The sequence below is a fragment of the Humulus lupulus genome, chromosome 2 (assembly GCF_963169125.1).
Source record: "Humulus lupulus chromosome 2, drHumLupu1.1, whole genome shotgun sequence".
Lineage (NCBI taxonomy): Eukaryota > Viridiplantae > Streptophyta > Magnoliopsida > Rosales > Cannabaceae > Humulus > Humulus lupulus.
Genome location: NC_084794.1, coordinates 207,564,893 through 207,570,892, shown reverse-complemented (window position 1 = coordinate 207,570,892; position 6,000 = coordinate 207,564,893).

The window sequence follows — 6,000 nt, the reverse complement described above, 5'->3', positions numbered from 1 at the left end:
ACTGATGTCGATGACAGGAAGTCTACTTCTGGAATGTTGTTTACTCTTAAGGGTGGAGCTGTGATATGGAGAAGTGTAAAGCAATCTGCAATTTCAGATTCCACCATGGAGCCTGAGTACATAGCTGTGTCTGAAGAAGCTAAGGAAATAGTCTGGCTAAATAAGTTTTATTCAAATCTTGGTGTTATTCCAGATAAGGATAAATTGCTTGTGTTGTTTTGTGACAACACGTGAGCGATAGCCAACTTGAAAGAACCTCAAAGTCACAGGAGGATTAAGCATATAGAAAGAAAGTATCACATAATTCGAGAATATGTGGCCAGGGAGATGTGAAGGTTATGAAGATTGCATCTGAAGACAATCTTACAGTTCCGTTTACAAAGACATTACTAGAAGCTATATTTGATAAGCATATCAAGAAAATGTGATTAGTAGAATTAAGGCATTAGTTTCAATTAGTACAAGTGGGAGTTTGTTGGGGGCTTTTATGCCCTAATTAAAACCCAATTTCTTTGTAATCTCATTTTACTATCAATAAAAGAATGGAAATCAATTTTGACTTGGTCAATAACTTTGCTCACATGTTTTATTTTAATGATTATTTGTTTAATATAAACTTCTACTAAATCCTGAGCATATAGCTAATCATATTTATAGTGATGTAATCATAGTGGAATATAAATATGATTATATGTTAAAAAATAAGTTAGTTCTAACATTATTCAGTGCACAGGATTTACATTGACTTGCCAATCTACGACATGATCTACTTATACATTGTAGTGTTATGTCATTTCCAAAACATTAGCAAAGTAGACAGATTAGATGTATTTGTTACATCGGACTGGAACGATATTGAAAATAGATAAGATAAGAAGGCATACCATTACTATCTATTCTAGTCGTATCATATAGTTGACCATAGGTCAATTCATTCTCAATTCTGAGTGGTTAGTATTCTAACTTATTGTATTATTTGAGTTCTTTGACTTGTTCGTTACCAGCTTACCCTACGGACTAGCCCATACTTACATCTTGGAAACTCGGTAGTATAATTGAGTGGGAGTGTTAATCATAGATATGAACATCTATAGCTTCTGATGAAGAAGTAAAACGATGGTTTCCTTTTAGTTTGGTTTGAAGTACTAAATGATAGAGATCTCATTTCAGTAATTAATATTAGTTTACTGAAATATCATTTACAAGGAACTAAATGTTTTAAGGATAAATTACAATGAGGGGTAAAATGGTATTTTAGTTCAATCTCGTTGTAGACCACCTATAGAAGATTGAGTGATAAGTAGGTTGTAACAATGGATAACTAATAATGTATCTATATTGGTAATAGAGTGTTCTATGAATTCAAGAGTGCAATTCTGAGTCTTTAGTGGAGTCACGATGGATTAATAAGTTAGTAAAATTATTTGTTAAATTTATGATAACTTATTGGAGTTTGATTTTATAGGCCCATGGTCCCTCCTGTACCTTGGATAAAATCATCTACATAGTCTCAATTAATTTATTTAATTATCAATTAGAATTATCAAAGTTGACTAGGTCAATTTGGGATAGTTTCACATAGTTATGCAATTTAGAGTAGAAAATAGATTTTAGGGCAGATTTATTAATTAAGAAAAATTGGTGTCTAAATTAATAAATAAGTTTAAATCAATGTTCAAATTATAAATATTTAATTTGATAAAGGACTTAAATAATTATTTAATTAATCAATCAATAGAAAATAATACGGACCTTGATTTTAAGTCCAATATGCTTATAATTAAATGGGAAATTTCACGGGCCTAAAGCCCATGATAATTTTGACCTAATGGCTGATATTAGCTATTATTTTAATTATGATAAGTGACATAATTGAGCCTATAAAAAGAATGCTAAGTGAGGTTTGAAAACAAAAGATCTTGAGCAAACAGAAGATCATAAGATCTAGATTTGATGTTTTAGGGTTTTAGACTCTCTCTACAACAAAAGTCATATTCTAAGCCTCAATATTCTCTTCTCTTTGAATCCATCTCATGTGTTGAGAATTGCCCACTCTAGTCTAGGTGATTCTAAGGATACTTTGGAAGGCTGTGAATAAATTTGAAGATTGGTTCAGTTTCTTGGTGATACTCTACGACAGAAAGAAGACAAGTGTTAGAGAAACTGAAGGAAGAACTTATTCATTCTGTTGCACATAATGTAAGTGTTCTTATCATTATCTATATTTAAATTTAATTATAGAAACATGTTCTAGGTTTTCTTATATTAATTTGTTTTATATAAGATTTACATGAAAATAAATAAGATCATGTATAAGTTTTCCCAACAAGCACTTGGCTAGAAAATCACCTAGATGCTTGTTTATTCCAGAAAGTTATTTTCATTTGAGAGATTCCCTTAGTGCTTGAGATAGGAGTAAATAAGTTTTTGGACTAAGGTTGTAAACCTTGTTCAACTTGGTGATCTTCAATGTTCTTCACTTTGGTTGTTTGAGTGATGGTGTTTGTTTTTTTTTTTTTTGTTATTGTTATTCTTTTCTACTATTGTTTTTCATCTTCTTCTTTTTATTTTCCTATTTACACTTTTGCTTGTATCATTTGCTTTTAGAGTTGTAATCTCCTCTACATCTTTTCTCTACTACCTCTAGTTTTTTTGTATCATTTTGTTATAGAGTTGTATTTTCTATTTACTCTCTTTTTCTATATCTTTCTATATTTACATGTAATTTTTACAAGAAAGTTGTAATATGTTTCATCAATCACTTTGTCTTTTGTATTCATTTGCTTAGAGTTGTAATAGTTATTATTCTCCACAGTGGCAATATATATATATCTAACACATACTGTAAAAAAAACATTAGAGAGGAAGAAGCAAACAAATAAGGAGACGGGATAGAGAAATAGTCGTGAGATTGGGTCTTTTTTTTATCTTTGAAAAAAAAAAATTATCCTTAACTTAAATGGAAAGATGTAGCATCAAACTACTTTTTTCATGAAATATTTTATTTTTCTTATTTGTTGATATGCATGTTTGATGATATATTATCACAGGGGTATTTGTGGTGAGATTTGCGGGCATTTTAATTATTCGCACCGCATAAGTGAGTAATTTATTAAACTGTTACATTGCATACAATCTTATTCATTTTGTCGCACAAAAACAATTACACATTAAAAAAGAAATTCAGCAACATTCTACATATATCATAATTAAACACAAATAGTTTAATAGTAAATTTGAATAATAAATCTAGAAATTCTGTTTTTAGTAATTACCAAATTAATTAAACTATGTGAATTAATTAAGGTGCAGAATGATAATTAAATGTTGAAACAAATGTCAGATATGTCAGGACAAAATAAGAATTTGTCACGACAGAAACTGAACACAATAAAAAGGCAGTACAAAAACAATAAAGAACACAACGAATTTTTACAAGATTCAAAAATATTTTCGGATAACCTACTTCTTGGGGCCACGCCCAGAGAATAAAACAAATTAATAAAGAATCACAAGTACAAAAATATTGACTTAAACAAAACAAGACTCCCTCTTGAGATTTATCGCAACTTTATTATACTTATCTTCACTAATCTGATTTTGATTGAAATGCCTAACCTCTTTAACTCCCTTCAATGGCCAGGGAGTGCTTGCATCCTCCCGATGCATGGCATGTAAAAATCTTCTCCTGAAGACTATAAGAATTGTGTTCAAATTACATCATGTATTCACTCATGAATGTGGTATAGACTCACCACAAAACTAAACACTCATTTTACTATAAGAACACGTGAATACAATGATCTTGAATACAAACTATGAACACTCACAAATATTACAATTCACTCACAAACTATGCACCAAAGAGATCATTTGTTCTCAAGGCCCTAGAAACCTATTTATAAAGACCATTCCGTGCTCAGAAAGGCTGAGAAAGAATCTCCAATAAAAGCAAGAATATAAGAAGATATTATTAATCAATGAAGATTTGTCAATTTAGTTGATTTTGATCCAACAGACGCGGATTTTGCGGGAACAACTAATACTTGCATCAGATCATTTTTTCTAAAGATAGAAATAACAATTAATTTCTCAAAGATTGTATTTCATGTAGTTAATTATATTAGAAAGCAATAAAATCAATAGAAAAAAAATTCAAAAATGAATTCGAATAAACACAAAATATTTTCTTTATAAAACCAAGATACAAATTCTTTTTATAAACATATTGTGAGAATATCAAACTAAATAAGGAATTATTTGCAAACCTTACCAATTAATCCAAGATATTAATTTTGAAAATCACAATAAAAATGATTTTAAAATCATCTTTTAAATAAAAAGATATCTCTATAAAATTTGCCAATTTTAAGATTTACAATATCTCCCTTTGGCAATTTTATAGACAAGGCATATCTGTTTTTTAAAAGATCCTGCAAAAAACCAAATTAGTGCTTAAATCCACAAATAATGAAAAGAGTCCCAAAATGACTCCCCTGTCAAATATAACCAAAGCACATAACTAAAAAAAGTAACCAAAGCAAGTCAAAAAACATAATCAAAGCACCAAAAAATAGAGTACTCTCTCCCGTATTGTCTAAGAAAATGCCAAAGTAAAATGAAACTAAACCAAATAAAGACACATTTAGTGTTCTTTTACATTTATTGAAAGCAAATAAAAGTAGATTGAAAGGAATTGAAACCGTCATGGAGCTGGAGTGGTAGATGCATTGATGATCGCAAAAGAAGCCAGAATTTGGCATTGAGTATCATCCATGGTAGTGAACCATTCGGAGAGACTGGTAATACCTGTCTGGATAGAAGTAAGAGTAGTTTGAACAGTAGGGGAGTCAGGCTCGACATCTCCAGACCAAGAACTAGCCAAATTAATGCCCTTGAGCTTTCTAGTTATGATAGGAGCATTATCATCTTTGAGCTCTTTGACAGTGTAGGTAGGACCAACCAAATGAGGAATCAAGGTCTCATAAGACTTCTTCAAAGGACGTTGAGAGTCCAAAAACTTGTAAATGACTTTAGGAAACATCAAGTGTTGACCCTTGCACTTTGCACTACTCAAAGACACTATCTGATCAAAGATAGAAGAAGCAAGATCAACAGTGACACCAGTCCCAATTTTAAACAATAAGAAGGCTATATCTTGGGTGATGGTCGAGGAGTGAGTGGTGGGAAGCCAATTGAACATGGAAAACTTGAAAAGAGCACCATAGTTGTGTGTAAGGTCTGAGACTTGGAGAGATGCACTCGGTTCTCACACCATAGCTTGGCCAACTAATTCAGAAGAAAAAAAACTTGATCCTTTGCAAATTCAATGGAAACATCAATCTCAACAGGAACTAGATTTAGAACCTTAGCAATTTCTGCAGGACTAAACTTATACCAATGACCTATAACATAAACCTTATAAAACATAAAGGAATTATGGTCAAACAACTCATCATTCAAATTAGCATAAAATTCCTTAACTACCCGAGGCACAAACCCATCAAAGTCAGACAAAGAACGTAACCATCCCCTTTCTTCTAATGTAAGCAATACCCCAAAAAAATGATGTGGAGCAAAATGAAAATTACGTTCACTAATGAAGTGACGATGCTCATAAAATTGCATATTTTTCTCATTACCATGAAAATAGAAAGTAAGAGAATGAGCTTTGAAAGAGGAACCTGAAGAGAAAATTGGGGCACCTTGTATTTGGTGCTTTTGGAAAACAATTCGGGAAAAGACGATGGCATTTTTCCTTCAGGACCAGAGGCAACAAGAGTGGTTTCTGATGGGTCTTCTTCAGATTCTGCTCCTCCTCCGAATCTTTAAGAAGAGGATCTTCTTGTTGTTCTTCGTGAATTGGCTCAGTTGGAGATGGGTCTAGCTCGGGCAACAAATCTTCAGTTTCAGGAGAGACATCCTCCGAGGAGGTGCAAGCAGGAGGATTGATTTTTGCCTTCATTTTAAATTCAGATAAGGGAGTGGAATCAAAGACGG